We start from the raw sequence: 19,530 nt of genomic DNA, 5'->3' as shown, positions 1-19,530 counted from the left end.
AATTTCAACAATAGTATTATTAGTAAATCAAAATTTAGTAGCAGACTATTTTATTTTGTTTGAACAACTAATTGTTTGATCAACTCTATTTTGAAAGGTTTAATTATCTCATTGCAAATATACATATTATACACCACTTATTAATTCATCATAAGTCATAAAATATTATTTTTTGTGACACCACATAATATAATTACAACACAATTGATAATATAAATATATAAAAATAATAAATTGTGTAAAGATGAAGATAAATATTATGTTTGTTTGAGTTAAGGATGTTACAATTCTTCCATCTCTAAGAATTGTAAAAAATATTAGCATAGAATTCTCGAACCATATACACGCAGTACTCTAACTATTGCAATTAAAAAAAACAATAAATGAAAATGGAAATTACAACAAAAATTATAAAATAAACCGAACTATAAGTCTAGTTGAGACGTATATCACGGTTAGTACTCTCGAATTGACGTATTATCCCCAAAGATGAAACAACTTCGTCCTAACATATATAACATCTCAAACCCGCTGACACCGATGAACTTGGTGGAGTTCCAAAAACTGAGCAATACAATGTTGAGAGCTTGAGAGAGAATGAAGAATGCTTTTATTAGTGTGTAATTCATATGCAACTCTATGCTTTTTATAGGCACAAATTAGTATATAAGAGATCATGAAATTAAAACATCATAAATTATAAAATTAAGAGAATAGAGGTTACAAAATTTGTTAAATACTCATTATCATATTTAAAGATTAGTCAAAGTGCGCATTTAAATAGTTAAATAAATATTCATGAGAGTTACATATTTTATAATAATTCAAATTCACCCCATAACTTTTAAATATATCAAAATACGGCCAAAACTCGCCTTTTATATATGTATAGATTATAGAATAAGGACAAAACTTATAAATATTTTTTTAAAAGGTCAAAACTCGCCTTTTATATGTGTATAGATTTAAGACCATAGGATTTTAGAAATCTGGTGGTCTAAAATTTGTCACGTGTAATTTTCATTTTTATTAATTAAATTGAAAAAGTTAAAAAAAAAAAAAAAAAAAAAAAAAAAAAAAAAACTACTCCCTTCGTTCCATAGTAATAGAGGCATTTTATTTTGTGCACTCGTTTTGAAAAAATAATTATAAATAGTTACAGTGGAGAAAAGGTAAAGTAAGAGAGAGAATATTGTAGATAAGACTCTTGATATGAGCCTCGCTGGCTCGCGGAACTCTCGTGACACCTCTCCGAACGAATCAGCCACTCGCCGACCGTATGGCCTGCAATATAGGTCGCAAAAGGGTTGCGACATGGCACCCCGCAACTTATAGCATTTGTAACACGAACATGCTTCGGAATATGGATGAAAATTGCAAGAACTTGTTGTAGACATAGCATTCCTACAACTTTACAATACGGATGGATATGGATTCGACGAGAAATATGGTGGTGAATATGGAATGAATGACGCCACAATCGAATATGAACGTTCGATTGATAAGTCGATAAACTATTCGAAAACGAACACTTTGCTACAAGAATTCGAATAGGAAAATTCAAGAGTGAAAACTCAAGAAACACACGATTTTATTCATCAATAATCTTCTCCTCCAATGCGTATACATCTTATGCCTTTTATAGGAAAAATAATTAACTAAAACTAAACTAAATGATAGTCTCAAATCTAACTAAATCCTATTAAAACAAATCAAACGTAAATCCTAACTAAAACTAGACACTGAATAATTAAATATTCCCAAACTAATTCCTAATTCTAATCAGCAAAGAATCCGAAAACTAATTTACAATTCTATCTTTTAGATTATAATAATAAACACTATATATATATATATATTTTTTTTAATATCAAACTCATATCTTCACGATTGATCTCCATATCAATCGACCATACTTATCTCTTTCTCTTTGCTGTGGAGATCAATCGACCATACTTATCTCTTTCTCTTTGCTTTTGTGTTTATCTTCTCATGTTCAGCCAACTCAATACTTCGGGCCACGATATATTTCCTCTTCTCGTGCGTAGCTTCAGGGCCGAGACGAGGATCACATCATACTCTCCCTCTTCAAAAGGATTCGACCTCGAATCCTCGAAATCTACATTACTGGTCGCAATGCAAATTCCTTCCCTAACTTTCAGATTCAATGACTCTCGATGTCTCCTTGTTTTGCCAAAGGATCGTTGTTGACTAGGTACATGCATTCGTTGTCGAGATTGCTCCCATCTCCTTCGACAAAACTTGAACTGCCACCATCCTCGACATTTCCTTGGCACTCTAGAGCCCTCTCTCCATGGATCATTCCTCACAATGATATTTTTACACAAACTCCTACTTGATTGCCGAGATTCACGCTCCAGATCATTGTCTATTTTGCCACCTACCAACGAATAACAGGTTCGGGGATCCGTTTGTCTGCTTCCAGCACAGCGGCTGCAACCAGGAAACGAGCCGACTCCGTCACATTGTGAAACTTCAACTTGCCGTCGATTAGCTGAAACTGGAGTTACGGCTGGGCTTAACTCCCTGATTGGAGACAAATGTAATGTTGAATAATTCTGAGACATGATAGATAGATTGGTTGGTGTTGGGATCTCAACTAGTGCAAGACTTGGAATTGAGACTGAACCAACTATTCCTTTCGAACCTATTTCTTCTTTCATGTTTAAATTCACTCCTTCTTTTGCTCCTTCCTCTTGTGGAATTGTTGAAGGCACCACTTCCTCTTCCTTTGCTGTAGCATTTGCTCTCTCTTGTTTGCCATCACAATCCTGCCTCACGGCTGATACAACGGCTCGTCGGATCACCGCTTCAATCCTTGGCACCAATCGATCGATCAACCTTTCTATCAAATTATCCGGCAGCGTCACCAAGGTACGCCTGGGCGTCGTCGGCAGTGGGGCAGGTGCATAGGCTGACTGATGGTGTCGCGTGGCTCTGATACCACCTGATATGAGCCTCGCTGGCTCGCGGAACTCTCGTGACACCTCTCCGAACGAATCAGCCACTCGCCGACCGTATGGCCTGCAATATAGGTCGCAAAAGGGTTGCGACATGGCACCCCGCAACTTATAGCATTTGTAACACGAACATGCTTCGGAATATGGATGAAAATTGCAAGAACTTGTTGTAGACATAGCATTCCTACAACTTTACAATACGGATGGATATGGATTCGACGAGAAATATAGTGGTGAATATGGAATGAATGACGCCACAATCGAATATGAACGTTCGATTGATAAGTCGATAAACTATTCGAAAACGAACACTTTGCTACAAGAATTCGAATAGGAAAATTCAAGAGTGAAAACTCAAGAAACACACGATTTTATTCATCAATAATCTTCTCCTCCAATGCGTATACATCTTATGCCTTTTATAGGAAAAATAATTAACTACAACTAAACTAAATGATAGTTTCAAATCTAACTAAATCCTATTAAAACAAATCAAGCGTAAATCCTAACTAAAACTAGACACTGAATAATTAAATATTCCCAAACTAATTCCTAATTCTAATCAGCAAAGAATCCGAAAACTAATTTACAATTCTATCTTTTAGATTATAATAATAAACACTATATATATATATTTTTTAATATCAAACTCATATCTTCACGATTGATCTCCATATCAATCGACCATACTTATCTCTTTCTCTTTGCTGTGGAGATCAATCGACCATACTTATCTCTTTCTCTTTGCTTTTGTGTTTATCTTCTCATGTTCAGCCAACTCAATACTTCGGGCCACGATATATTTCCTCTTCTCGTGCGTAGCTTCAGGGCCGAGACGAGGATCACATCAACTCTTCTCTACATTATTCTTTCTCTTACTTTACTATCTCTCCACTTTAACTATTTATTATCATTTTTTCAAGACGAGTGCAGAAAATGAAATGATTCTACACTGCGGAACAGATTGATGCGAATCCACAAGTCACACATCATTTGATCAACCTCACCAAGGACATTCATCGACCAATGACTAGGGGAATGGCAAAGAAGATGCAAGACAACTTAAGCACATTCATCCGTGGATTGAGCTCCTCCGAAGAGAGTGTTCAAGTGGGGAACAACCGCAAGCTAAGCATGGTGCTCAAGGCCTCGTGGGAGGAGAGAACGGAAGCGACGCTTGTCCAAACGTTTCTTTTGGAGTCATTTGCGCCTCACTGCGCGACTTTCGTATAATGGCCATAACTCTCTCATCCGGACTCCGATTGGGGCGTTTAAGATACTCACGTGAAGCCCTTTCGAAGACGAAGACAATGCAATTGGAGGATTCCAGAGAAAAAACCCGACCGGGTGATTTGCAAGGTGAAAAGACCCGACCGGGTGTTTCGACTATTTTTGGTCGCGAATTCCAGAGAGTTCACCCGACCGGGTGTTTTATGCGACTTGCGATTTTGAACTCTTTGTGACTCTTTTGTTTAGCACTTTTAACATCTAGTATAAATACCCATGTCTAGGGTTTTTGCTAGCAGCTTTTGAACATTTTGTAAACACCAAAGACTCCATTGTGAGCATTCCTCTTCAACTTTTGAAGATTTATCTAAAATCCCTTGTGGTTGCATTTTAATTTATTGTTGGGCTTAGATTGAATATTAAGGTATGCAATTCTAGTTCTTGTGTTGCTAGTTTTGTGGAGCCATTAGATTTTTGCTTTGGTGAAAGTTGCCTTGGGTTGTCTTCATTGTTTTGTAGAAGGTCCATAGGTTCCAAGCATCTATCTAAATCATAACATCTTCATCCTCTTCCTTTTCCACCATTTTTATTGTTTCATTTCTTGTTGGGTTGTTGAAATATATACAAGAGCAAGTCCGGGGCAAACATATGTGTCTTGAATCCCTAAGATTCATATTATTTGGTATCAAGAGCCATTGGTTCTTGTTCTTGTAATTGTTAGAAAAGAAAAAAGAAAAAAGAAAGAAAAAAAAGAAAAGAAAAGAAAAAGAGATATCTCAAGTTCTACCTTTGGGCTTTAGTCATAAGTTGATAGATGTGTTATTGGGTGTATCAATTTGTTTGTTACAAAGTCTTAGGCCAATATTACATCAATTGCTTGGTCTATTGTTGCGGGTTGAAATCGTGCACACAAAGTGTTTGTTGAATTGTCTCATTGGCTTAGCACCTTGCTTTCACTATATCTTGTGGCTTCTAGAACTAGTAATTACTTGGCTAGTTGCATATCTTGTTTGTTAAATTGTGCGACCCTTGTGGATTAACATCTTGAGAGCAAGTGAGGGAGTGTATCCCAGCCCCCAAAATTTCTAAGCCTTCCGAGTGACATTGGGCGTGAGTTTTGGGAAAAGGGGATTTACATTGTGGGAAGTGAGCTCCTCACTAAAACCTCCATTCTCGGGTGTGTGCGTTTTTTTATGTTACTAACAAAAGGGACTTGTCCCTAGTCTTTGCGAAATTTGTTTTGTAGGTACTCAACATGCCACCGACCACTAGAAATGGAGCCTCTAGGCAAAACTCGCATGCCGGTCCTGGCGTCGTCATCCGAGGGATCTATAAAGGAGCTACTCACAATGCTCTTGGATAAGGTGGACGGAGTTGATCGGAGAGTGAATGAGATGCAAGGCGACATCAACGTCGTGCAAGGGGAATTCACCGTCCTACATGAGGATGTGGCTATATTGCGGGATAAGGTGGAACACCACTCCACCTCATTACCACTTACACACCGAGCCGGGGCGGGGAATGGAAGTTACCGAAGTCTTACAGGAGAGAGTGAAGCGGGGTATTCTCATTATCCGAGTCATCACGAATATACCGACGAAGAATATTGGAGACGGAGGCCTTTCCGGAACCAAAATGGGAGAGGAGGAGGCCGTGGTAACCATAGATTCAATGGAGTGCCTAGAAGAAACCATCGTGAAGAGTACGAAGGAGAGGGGCCAAGATATGATGACCCTTCAAAGAACTTCAAGCACACTATTCCTGAGTTCCATGGAAAGTTTGAACCCGACACCTACCTAGAATGGGAGTCTCAAGTAGACAAGATTTTCTCCCTTCACAACTACTCGGAGGTGGATAAGGTCAATTTAGCTATTACCGCGTTTCGAGGACATGCCAACACTTGGTTGTCCGACCTTATGAGGCAAAGAAGGGCCGCAGGGCGAGGGGAGATGAGAACATGGGTCGAGTTGAACGATCTAATGAGGAGTACATTCGTGCCTCGATCCTACTATCATAAGTTGAGGGGAGAGCTACAAGACTTGAAGCAAGGGAGTAAGAGTGTCATGGAGTACTATTATGAGTTGATAACACTCAAGGGGAGAGTTGGGATCGAGGAGAGCGAAGAGGTTACCCAAGACCGCTTCATCCACGGGCTTAATGTGCACCTGAAGCACAAGGTCCAAGTTGAAGCCATGAGAGGTTTGACCATGGATGAGGTTCTCGGGTTCGCCGAGACGTTTGAGCGGCAAGGCAAGGAGAAATCCGTGAGCAAGGGGAAGGCGACCTTCACTTCTACTTCAGGTGAAGGAGGAGGAAGCAAGTGGAGTACAACTCAAAGGAAGGGAGAGACACCCACCACTCCTAGCACTTTGCCAAAAACTCCAATGAAAGCACTAACGACCCCTCCACCGACCAAAGGGACCCCACAAACCGGTGAAAGAAGAACTCAATGCTTCAAATGTAAGGGATTTGGCCACTATGCTAGGGAATGCATCAATCAACGAGTTATGGTAAATGGGGCGGACGGCCAAATCTATAGTGAGGATGAAGATGAGGCGGATGAGGAAGAAGGGGGTGAGTCTTGCCCAAACACAAATATTGGGTTCTCTAGTGAAGACGAGTTGACCGAAAGGGTGACCAATCTTGTGGTCCTCCGCACGTTAAGTGCCCAACCAAAGCAAGATGAATGTGTAGAGCAACGTTCCAATATCTTCCATATGAAGTGTAAAGTTCAATCCAAAACTTGTCTTGTGATTATTGACAGAGGAAGTTGCACCAACGTGGTGAGCGAAAGGTTGGTTGCAAAGTTGCAATTGCCGGTGATGAGGCACCCAAACCCATACCGACTCCAATGGTTGGGTGAAAGTGGGGATCTCAAGGTATCGGCCCAAGTCCAAGTACCATTGAAGATTGGGGAATTTGAGGAGAATGTACTTTGTGATGTTATTCTCATGTCCGCTTGCCACTTACTTCTTGGTAGGCCTTAGGAATATGACAACAAGGTGTCAAAGGACGGGTACACAAATGAATACTCTTATGTGTCCCATGGGAAAAGGATCCGTTTAAAGCCCTTGTCCCCTAGTGACATCATAGAAGCCCATAAACACTTGAGTAGAGAGCGAGAGAAAGAAAAAAGGCATGAGAGTGAAAGAAAAAAGCCAAGTGAGTGTGGGGGTGGTGAGAGTAAATCCAAATCCAACAAGAGTGACACCTAAAAACCCCGTGAGAGAAAAGAGTGTATCCTAGCCACTAAATCCGAACTTGGGTGGGCACTTCAAAGCAACTCTCCATTGCTACTCTCCATTCCAAGGCGGATTTGCTTGACTAACACTAACCTTGAGCTTGTCCCGGATATTGTTAAAGTTGTTTTGCAAGAGTTCGAGGATGTGTTTCCAAGTGAGCTCCCCAACGAGCTTCCTCCAATTCAGGGAATTGAGCATCAAATGGATTTCTTGCCGGGTTCTTCTCTACCAAACCGGGCCGCTTACAAAGCCAATCCGAACGAGACCAAGGAATTGCAAAGGCAAGTCGAGGAACTCCTTGCCAAAGGTTTGGTCTGTGAGTCTCTCTCTCCATGTGCTGTGCCGGTTATACTTGTGCGTAAAAAGGATGACTCTTGGAGAATGTGTGTTGATTGTCGGGCCATCAATAAAATCACCATTAAGTATAGGCATTCCATACCTAGGCTTGATGACATGCTTGAAGATTTGTGTGATGCTACTTGTTTCTCAAAAATTGATCTTGCTAGTGGATATCACCAAATTAGGATGAAGGAAGGTGATGAATGAAAAACGGCTTTCAAAACTAAATTTGGGTTGTATGAGTGGTTAGTTATGCCATTTGGTCTAACTAATGCTCCTTCTACTTTTATGAGGTTGATGAACCATGTGCTTAGACCTTTGATAGGAAAATTTGTTGTGGTTTATTTTGATGATATCTTGATATATAGCCCAAATGTTGAAGAGCATGCTAGGCATCTTAGGGAAGCACTTTTGCTTTTGAGGGAACACAAGTTGTATGCTAAATTGCCTAAGTGTGTGTTTTGTGTTGATGAAGTTATTTTTCTTGGGTTTATTGTGGGGAGGGATGGTGTCAAGGTAGATGGGGAAAAAGTTAGGGTCATAAAGGAGTGGCCTACACCTAGGAATGTTAGTGAGATACGCTTTTTTCATGGCCTTGCTAGTTTCTATAGAAGGTTCGTGAGGGACTTCTCAACCAAAGCCGCTCCTTTGAATTATCTTGTGAAAAAGAATGTTGTTTTTAAATGGGGAAAGGAACAAGAGTGCTTTTAATACTTTAAAGCACGACCTCACACATGCACCTTTACTTGCCTTACCCAATTTTGAGAAAACTTTTGAGCTTGAATGTGATGCTAGTGGAGTAGGGATTGGGGGAGTGTTGATGCAAGAAGGGAAACCTATTGCATATTTTTCAGAAAAACTCAATCCAACTCATTTGAACTATCCCACTTATGATAAAGAGCTTTATGCTATTGTGGGATGTTTGGAAAATTGACAACACTTTTTTATGCATAGGGAGTTTGTCATCCATACGGACCATGAGTCCATCAAATTCTTGGGTGGTCAACACAAGCTAGACAAGAGACACGCCAAGTGGAGTGCCTTCTTGGAGACTTTCCCATATGTCATTAGATACAAGAAAGGAAAGGAGAATGGTGTTGCTGATGCTTTATCACGTAAGCCTACTTTAGCTATACTTTGTGGTGATATGCATGATAGTGGTGCTCTTGTTATGAGGAGTCATATGCTTGCAATATGTGCATCAAAATTCTTTGCTTTGATAGTCTTAAGGAACTCTATGAGCATGATCATGATTTTGCATCTACATTTGTTGCTTGTGCAAAGGGTTCTTTTGAGAAATTATATAAGCATGAGGGGTATCTGTTCAAGGGAAATTGGTTGTGTGTCCCTCAAGGGTCTTGGAGGGAGGTGCTTGTGAGAGAGTCCCACCTTGGGGGATTGATGGGTCATTTTGGGGTAGCTAAGACCTATGAGATCTTGAGTGAACATTTCTATTGGCCCAAAATGAGGAGAGACGTGAGACGGTTTTGTGGGGGGTGCATTGAGTGTCGACAAGCTAAGTCTAGAACCAATAACTTCGGCCTTTACACTCCACTTCCTACTCCTACACACCCATGGGTTGATTTGTCAATGGATTTTGTGTTAGGCCTACCCCCTTCCCAAGCGAGAAATGATAGTATCTTTGTAGTGGTGGATAGATTTTCCAAGATGGCTCATTTCATTCCATGTAGGAAGAATAATGATGCCAAGCACATAGCCGGTCTTTTCTTTAGGGAAGTGGTACGGATCCATGGGGTTCCTCGAACCATAGTAAGTGATAGGGATGTTAAATTCCTAAGTTACTTTTGGAAGACACTTTGGTCTAAGCTAGGTACTAAGCTCTTGTTCTCCACCACCGCACACCCCCAAACCGATGGCCAAACCGAAGTAGTGAATCGCACTCTAGGGGCATTGCTTAGAGCTCTAGTGAGTGAGAATCGAAAAACTTGGGAACCTTGTTTGCCAATTGCCGAGTTTGCTTACAACCGCACAATGCACTCTACTATCGGTTTCTCACCTTTTGAAATTGTGTATGGATTTAATCATCTCACCCCGATGAACCTTGCGGTATCGGCCTTGCCTTCTTCTTTTGTTTGTGATGTAGATGGTTCCCAAAAGGCGCAATTTATGAAGGACCTTCATATCAAGGTTCAAGAGAATATTCAAAAGAGGAATGAACACAATGCGAAAGTGGCCAACAAAGGGCGCAAGGAAGTAATTTTCAACCCGGGTGATTGGGTGTGGGTGAACTTCCGAAAAATTCGCTTCCCAAACAAGGTGAAGTCCAAACTTGCACCACGAGGTGATGGGCCGTTCCAAGTCAAGAAGCGAATTAACAACAATGCATATGTGATCGACCTACCGGGGGTTGATCCGGATTTGAGGACAAATCCTTCGCAAGAAGAGGGGGATGATGCGAATCCACAAGTCACACATCATTTGATCAACCCCACCAAGGACATTCATCGACCAATGACTAGGGGAATGGCAAAGAAGATGCAAGACAACTTAAGCACATTCATCCGTGGATTGAGCTCCTCCGAAGAGAGTGTTCAAGTGGGGAACAACCGCAAGCTAAGCATGGTGCTCAAGGCCTCGTGGGAGGAGGGAACGGAAGCGACGCTCGTCCAAACGTTTCTTTTGGAGTCATTTGCGCCTCACTGCGCGACTTTCGTATAATGGCCATAACTCTCTCATCCGGACTCCGATTGGGGCGTTTAAGATACTCACGCGAAGCCCTTCGAAGACGAAGACAATGCAATTGGAGGATTCCAGAGAAAAAACCCGACCGGGTGATTTGCAAGGTGAAATGACCCGACCGGGTGTTTCGACTATTTTTGGTCGCGAATTCCAGAGAGTTCACCCGACCGGGTGTTTTTGTATGAGGAAAAACACCCGACCGGGTGTTTTATGCGACTTGCGATTTTGAACTCTTTGTGACTCTTTTGTTTAGCACTTTTAACATCTAGTATAAATACCCATGTCTAGGGTTTTTGCTAGCAGCTTTTGAACATTTTGTAAACACCAAAGACTCCATTGTGAGCATTCCTCTTCAACTTTTGAAGATTTATCTAAAATCCCTTGTGGTTGCATTTTAATCTATTGCCGGGCTTAGATTGAATGTTAAGGTATGCAATTCTAGTTCTTGTGTTGCTAGTTTTGTGGAGCCATTAGATTTTTGCTTTGGTGAAAGTTGCTTTGGGTTGTCTTCATTGTTTTGTAGAAGGTCCATAGGTTCCAAGCATCTATCTAAATCATAACACCTTCATCATCCTCTTCCTTTTCCACCATTTTTATTGTTTCATTTCTTGTTGGGTTGTTGAAATATATACAAGAGCAAGTCCGGGGCAAACATATGTGTCTTGAATCCCTAAGATTCATATTACAGATGGAGTACCAAATTAGGGTTTTGGATGAAAATGTCAATATATTATTTTGAAAATATCAACACAATGCTTTGAGAGTGTCAACACATTGCTTATTTCAACACATTGCTTTAAGAATGGCATTCTACATGTATTATATTTACATATTTTATATACTATGTTGACACTGGTTGCTGTACAAAAAAATTGAAAATTTACGATTTTTTTTTTTAAAATTTTGACATCGGAACATATGAAGTAACATCTCGTTAGAATCTTTATGAAATTATCTTTAATTTGATATATGTAGCGTGAAAAAATAATTTAAATCGAGAAAACTATATGCATTTTAAAATTATGTGATATTTTTCAAAAGTTAGTTACAACTAATTTGTTGTAAATTGACTTTAATAGCCTTATTGACATTTTTTGTTGATCGTATTGACATTCCTGGGCTGATGATCTAAGCCCTTGATTTGAATATCTAAGGGCTATTATTTAATTGTAGTTAACAATTAAGCATTGAGTTAGGAATATAACACTAGTATATTTATATTTGAATTTGTCTTGGCCCTACTTTTCCCTTGGTATGAATCTCTATATACAGTCTATGGATGAACATGCAGTACTCCCTCCGTCCCATAACAGATGTCACACTTTCCTTTTTAATTTGTCCCATAAAAGATGTCATATTTTCTTTTTTAGAAAAAGTTTTCGTTCACATTAATATAAATATATTATTTTCTTTTTCCACTTAACACATGAAACAACACCTTCTAAAATCTCATGTCAATCTCCAAGTGTGACATTTATTATGGGACGGAGGGAGTAATAATTATAGGACTGTTTTGATTAATTTATGCAGTATCCTTTCCCTAGAGGGATAGAAGACAAGCACACACTACATAAAAAGTATAGAGGGGTGAACATTTACATTTTTACCAAATTTTAACAGATCCTAAAAAATTGAAAATTTTAGTATAAATTTGCCAATTCGAATATATCCAAAACCAAAAATTCAACCTTCTTAAGTAATTTCAAACCAAAAAAAATTGACATATACAAAATATTCTAAAATTTCCAAAATCTGAAATATATTTTTTTAATTACTATTGTTCCCTCCATCCATCGTTAGGACTTTAGGAGTTCACTTTTTTTGCACAAGTTTTAATAATTATACACAAGTAAAATGAGATTCTTATTGGCATATGAACAAATGATATAATGTGACTGCTATTGCTAGATGGAGGTATTAAATAAAAAATGTTTTAAACAAAATTTTATATATATTAAATATATATATAGTTTAGATTTTCATATATTTTTTATTTTTTACAAATCAATCTGAATTACACAAAAAATCAAATAAAATTCCAATTCAGTTTGAAAATTCGAATCAGTTTAATATTTCCTCTTCTCATTTGTTGTCACACTTTGATTTGCACATATTTTAACAAATGTAAAACAAAGTAGAAGGAAAAAAAATTGTGAATATAGGTCCCGTTTAAAAAAAATTAAAATTAACATCTAAATCCCTAATCAGCCTTAATTCTTGAACACTAAACACATGAAAAAAAATCCAGTCATATCACAACCAGAAAAAGTTCCAGTTGTTTGTCTTCTTTCAGGGATACTGAACAGATACCTTATCAACGTTAATGGCAACTGCGCTAAACTTGAATTATAAATTTGACTTATAAATTTATAAGTCAAATTTACACAAGAATATATTTTCGCATGACTTTGCTTCTTTGATAATGTAGTACTTTGTAGTTAGTATGTTTTACTACCTCCGTCCAATAATAGGAGTCACATTTAGTATTAGTGGTGGACGCAAAAATATTTATCGATAAGAGATGAAATTTCTAAATTTTGTTTTAAAGTATATATATTTGAGTAATTTAGATACTTTGTAGGGTCATTTAGACTATAATTTACAGTTTTACACTAAATTTGAATAAATTTTTGAAACAATTAATAGAAAAAAAGTAAAAAAAAAATTCATTGAGGGTTTAAGCCCCCCTCCCCAATACACTTGGGTCCGCCCATGTTTAGTGTGGGCACGAGTTTTAAGAAAGATAAAAAATAGTGGGTTGGAAAAGTTAGTGGAATATGGAGCCCATTTTTTGTACTTCATCCGTCCCATGTTACTTGAGAGTTTCTTTTCGGCACGAGATTTGAGAAAGTTGCGTTTAGTGAGTTAAATAATGTAGAAAAGAGATTAATAAAGTTAGATAGAGGGTAAAGTAAAAGAAAGAAAAAGTAAGTGTGATTATATGTTTTGTTTTTAGCCAAAGGACAGCCCAAAATGGAATACGACTCAAGTAACTTGGGACAGAGGAAGTATTAGTTTTATAATAAAATGTGAGTGAAGTGAGTTAGTGGAATGTGAGTCCTACTATCATTTATGGTAAAAGTGAAATGTGATTCTTATCGTGGACGAATCGAAATGGCAAAATGTGATTCTTATTGTGGGACAGAGGTAGTAATACATTTAATAACACCTATTCCATGGAGTATTATTGGAATATACTACAAAATATATTATTATAAAAGAAGTATTATTATAAAGAAATATTATTCAACATAAAAATATTATTCAAAATGTGATTCTTATTATGGGACATGGGTAGTAATACATTTAAAAGAAGTATTATTATAAAGAAATAGTATTATTCAATATACTCAAACATATTTATGGTAGTGATAAATGTACATAATTGTATTTACATAATCGAACTTTTTTTTAACATTTTACATTAAAAATTAATTTATAAATATTAGTTGGTTTAAAATAAATTTCATACTAATCATTTTCATCACTTAAAAAAAAACTAAAATTTTAACTTAAATATTTGTATATTTAAGTAAAAGTATATATTTTTTACTGAATATTGTATAGTTAATTGGAATGAAGCTTGAAATCATGTTACAATTTGAAATAAAATTTCAATATCACTTCTTTCTTATTGCTACTTAATAATACAATAAATAATAAAATTAAATTTAATTATAGTAAAAAATTTAAGGATATTACAAAGACGTGCTACTCTTCTCTTTACAAAACGACAAAGTGTATATAAAAAATGTTGTAAAGCAACCATGTGGATGGTTAGTAAATGCTAAAAAGTGTATAATATCGTACTTCATTCCGTTTTTCCTACAGGCTATGCATACTGCTCTACGTATCGAGAACGAGAACGAGAACGAGAACGAGAACGAGAACTAGAACGAGAACGAGAACCAACCAAACTTCTTCTTCCGTTATACAGTGAGAGAGTATATCGAACACATCAAAGCCATGGGAACCAACTTAAACATCATCGCGATTGACGTAAACTCTGATGAGCAACCCAATCAACAATTGGTTATTGCGTTCGAGGCTCTGCAGCTGAAGGAAGACGACGACAAGTTAAAGGAGTTTGCTCTCGGCCTCACTCCCCAAGCTAATTTCAATATCCCTGATTTATCATCTCTTCATAACCAGCACCACACCATGCTGGACACTCTACAATCTGTCCGAAAAAACTGCGACATCTACAAGAAGCTGTCCGCCGTCTTCTTCGCCGGCGCTGCCAATGCAAAAATGGATATGGATCCATTCATTTTTGGAGAAGCGTGAGGCCGCTGTCAAGAAACACAAGGACATCACAAGCCTTATGATAAGAGCCATCTATGATCTTGACGCAATGATTGCATCTGCAAAATCTATGTCGGAAAACGGTGGTGGCATGAGGCGATGAGAAAGAAATTACGAGAAAAAGCTACGGACTACAACAACAATGTGCAGCGGACTAAACGTGAAGTTTTTCGCTTCCTCGGTCTATTATAAAAATTTAAGTACAAATTTTTGGTTTTTTTTATCTTATTTTTTTTATTTTTTTCCTTTGTTGCTTTTGTTGTTATTGCCTGAAAAACCAGCGACTTTGATGCTTTCCCACATTTTCTTTTGTTGTATGATTGCGGATATATTTTTATTCAATCTTTATACTATTACTCCGAAATCAAAACTAATATCGATGTGTGGACGTGTTGCAATACTTAATTAAAGAGTTAGTAACTTTTTTTAGAAAAATCATCAAACTATCGTGTTTGTATAAAAATAATACTCCATCCATTCTCTATTAATTGACACCTGTTAATTTGACACGAATTTTAAGAAATATAGTGAAATGTGGATGAAACAAGTTAATGCAATATAAGTCTTACTTTTAATTACTCCCTCCGTTTTTTAAAAATAAGGAGATTTGAAACGACACGGGTTTTAATGCACAATTTGGTAAAGTAAGAGAGAAAGGGAGAAAATTTGATAAAGTAAGAGAGAGAGAAAAAAAATAGAATTAATGTTAGTGGATCGTGGAGTCCACTTTAAGTTGTTAATTGTAGTGGTATAAGTGGTAAATAAATTGATGTATAGAGGTGTAAAGATTTACTAAAATAGAAAATTTGAAAGTTGCTATTTTAAGGAACGGACTAAAATTGAAAGAGTTATTATTTTTAAAAAATGGAGAGAGTATTAATTTTATAATAAAATGTGAGTAAAATAAGTTAGTAAAATGTAAAATTTATTATTAAAAGTAATAAAAAATAGAGTGAACTACACAAATGGTCCCTGGACTATGGGTTTATCTCGCCCATAGTCCCTGGACTTTAAAAATATCGCCAGTAGTCCCTGGACTAAGGGTTTATCTCGAAATTGGTCCTTTTGGCTTTTTTTGGTACGAAAATACCCTTTGATATTATTTTGGGGGTTTGGGCAATTTGGTCTTTTTACACTTTTAACATTTTAAATCTGATATTATTTTAGTTATGTACTAACTTTGATATTATTTCAAAATTATCATTCTTCTTCCATTTTGTTATCCTTCACTGAATTTGTTTTTTTAATTTCAATATTAGATTTAATTTTACAAAATTTTAAATTTTATTTTTTAAATATCAATAAATTTTTTTAATTATAAAAATTATTAAATAGCAAAAATTAATAGTTATAATCAATATTTGATAGTGCATAGTACTATGTAATCAATTAGGTATGACAACGCCTTAGTTTTAATCAATATTTAAATAGCTTTAATCATAAATAGATTATATAACACAATTTATTCTGAAATAAATATGCATCTAATGTAAGACTAATATAATTTTTGTTTATTAATTTGAAAACAATCAAAATTTACTAGAAAATTTCAACAAAAATACTCCTATATAAAATTTTAAGTAGGATCAAATTTTTAGTCAACTTCATAATATTTAATCACAAGCAATTATAACAACCGAACGGAGGCTAAATAGAATAACTCTTATTTTTCCATCATGATATTATTTTTCTGTACTCTTCAATTCAATTGAATATTATATTAAATAACAAAAATTAATAGTTTTAATCAATATTTATAGTGTCCATGAATTAATAGTTTTCATTAAAAAATTTATTGATATTTAAAAATCTAAATATTAAATTTAATTTTATAAAATTAAATCTAATATTGAAATAAAAAAAAATTCAGTGAAGGATAACAAAATGAAAGAAGAATGATAATTTTGAAATAATATCAAAGTTAGTACATAACTAAAATAATATCAGATTTAAAATGTTAAAAGTGTAAAAAGACCAAATTGCCCAAACCCCCCAAAATAATATCAATGGGTATTTTCGTACCAAAAAAAGTCAAAAGGACCAATTTCGAGATAAACCCTTAGTCCAGAGACTACTGGCGATATTTTTAAAGTCCAGAGACTATGGGCGAGATAAACCCATAGTCCAGGCACCATTTGTGTAGTTCACTCTAAAAAATAAGACTATTGTGAGATTGAAAAAAAAAAAAACAATACCACCGCACTATCCAAAGTCACGAATCAATGAATGGTAGGTAGGGCCATGTTTTATCTTTTCGTCTGGTGTCGAAATCTCGTAATCGTCGTAATTAGACCAAATCGTAATTTTAAAATTATTCCCAATTTAACACATCGATCTATTTTTGTCTTGAAGCGAGCAGCACATAATTAAAATAAATAAAAATATTGCTTGGTTTCATTCACCTCGAACCACTTGGTCTTGCATGCTACAATCTCTGATATTTTTTTTAATACGTACTACTCCCTTCGTTTCGCCATAGTTGAGTCATTTTTTATTTCGAAAAGTTTTTTCATAGTTGAGTCATTTCTATATATGGTAACTTTTTTTTCTTTCTTACTTTACTTTCTTTTACTTTATTCTCTCTACTTTATTCACTTTATACTTTATTCTCTCTACTTTATTTACTTTATAACTTTATTCTCTTTACTTTTTTCTCTCTCTTGCTTTTTTTTTTTATCTATTTATTTAATACATCCAACATTCATTTCTAAAACTCCGTGCCCAAAAGTTCCGCCTCAACTATGGCGAAACGGAGGGAATATTTCTTTTGTATATTTAGTAAAAAATATACTAAAATTTATAATATTTCATTCTCTACAAATAGAGACCATATTTATTATAAATTTGCATAAAAATAAACTTATCTTTTCTCCTCATATAATACTTCTTTAGTATAACAAATTAATATCGCCATCCGTGCTATGCACATGCCATAAAATTTTCTCATATTAATTACACCTACTTAATAAATCAATGAAAATATGCTTAGTCATAATAGGTAGATTTTTGTTTGAAGAAGACTATTTTATTTGACTTTATGGCTTTACCACCCTTTATATTAATACATATTTAATAAATCAATGAAAATACGTTTAGTTTTTGTTTGAAGAAGAGTATTTTATTTGACTTTATGGCTTTACCACTTATATCTTTGTTCAAATAGAATTGACAAGGTTGTGTTACTATCGCCATATTTCAATGCCATAATTTTATATCATTATATTAAATAAGAAATGTATAATAAGATAAATGAAAGATTAATACAAACAAAGCAATCACAATAAAACACCATTAATACAAACTAATTAGTGCACAACTTATAATTAATGAAAAAAGTTCATAATTGAAAAAAAGAAAGAATAAATATACATAAATAAGAACATAACTTTACATGATAACAACAAAACAATAGTTCACAAGTTTTAAAAAAATATCCTTATTAACAACATTAACACTAAAATAACAAATACTATCAACATTAATATTATTATTACAAACTAAAATATTCAAATTTTTATAACTCTTCAATCTTGATATACCTAACGCCGACCACAGCATCATCTTTCCTACCGTCGTCTTTTTTCTCGTAATGATATCTTCTTACATTTTTTCCTTAAATCAAAATTAATGATATTATTTCTTCCACAGCAACACATAAAGAACCAAGGTATGTATTTTCAACAACAAATATATAAACAATAATGGACTGGTTTGTAATTTATCATAAACTTTAGCAATATCTTATTATAAACAAGTTTTTAAGATGTTGAGAAGGGCATTTAAAGAAGAATTTTAAATAAATTTATAAATTAGAAGAAGAATACCATGTATAAAATTTTTTGAGGAGAGGCATGTGCTTCCACCATTCTTCCATTGGCTTCGCCAATGGTATCGTCTTCAAAGTTCTTATTTTATTGGATGGATGGAATAATCCATGAGTTTTATATGATTTGTCCCAAGAAAGTTGAGACATTTTTTTTTTTCACTTGTTTTTAAAAATTCGTACTAATAAATAGGTAAAGTGGATAAATAGCATAGTAAGAGCAAAAATAATATAGAGAAAACTCTTATCTACATTATTCTCGCTTTTACTTTACTGTTTTACCCACTTTAACTATTACTATTCCCTCCGTCCCGCTTAAGATGACACGTTTTCCTTTTTAGTCTGTCCCAACTAAGATGACACATTTCCTTTTTTGGTAACTTTCTCTCTCCAATTAATACATTCAACCACTTTTTCTCACTTCTATTAAAATATTCATCTTTCTTTATCTCTCTACTTTAATACTTACATTCACCTTCTCTCTCTCCAATTAAACACTTTAACCAATAACTCCTAAAATCTCGTGCCGGCTAAGCAATTTGTCATCTTAGCCGGGACGGAGGGAGTACTATTTATTTGATTAAATCGGATAAGATATTTGAGTGAACTACCCTAATAGTCCCTGATCTTGTCGAAATATGCACCAATGATCCCTAAAAATTGTATAGTCTTTTTGGTCCCTAAGAATCACATTTTTGGTACCTGTCGGTCCTTTATACCCCTTTGCATTCGAAAAAATCTCCTAAATGACATGGAGGGCACTTTTGGTCTTTGGAAATACTCCCTCCGTCCCCCAAAATTCGTCACCATTTGACCCGGCACAAGTTTTAAGAAATGTAATAGAAAGTGGGTTGAAAAAGTTAGTGGCATGTGGATCCTATTTTTATATATTAATTTTAAAATAAAATGTGAG

The 19,530-nt window shown here is 35.4% G+C and overlaps 1 pseudogene; it reads left to right on the top strand.

Annotated features, from left to right (window-relative positions):
• The first annotated feature begins 4,019 nt into the window (after nucleotides 1-4,019).
• LOC125220851 (uncharacterized) lies at nucleotides 4,020-10,851 on the top strand (annotated as a pseudogene).
• The last annotated feature ends 8,679 nt before the right edge of the window (nucleotides 10,852-19,530 follow it).

Source organism: Salvia hispanica, chromosome 1 (genome assembly GCF_029641045.1).
Source record: "Salvia hispanica isolate PSC_SH4W2 chromosome 1, Shi_PSC_v1, whole genome shotgun sequence".
Taxonomy (NCBI): Eukaryota; Viridiplantae; Streptophyta; class Magnoliopsida; order Lamiales; family Lamiaceae; genus Salvia; species Salvia hispanica.
Note: the sequence above shows the minus strand (reverse complement) of the source record. Positions and strands in the feature narration are given on the sequence as shown.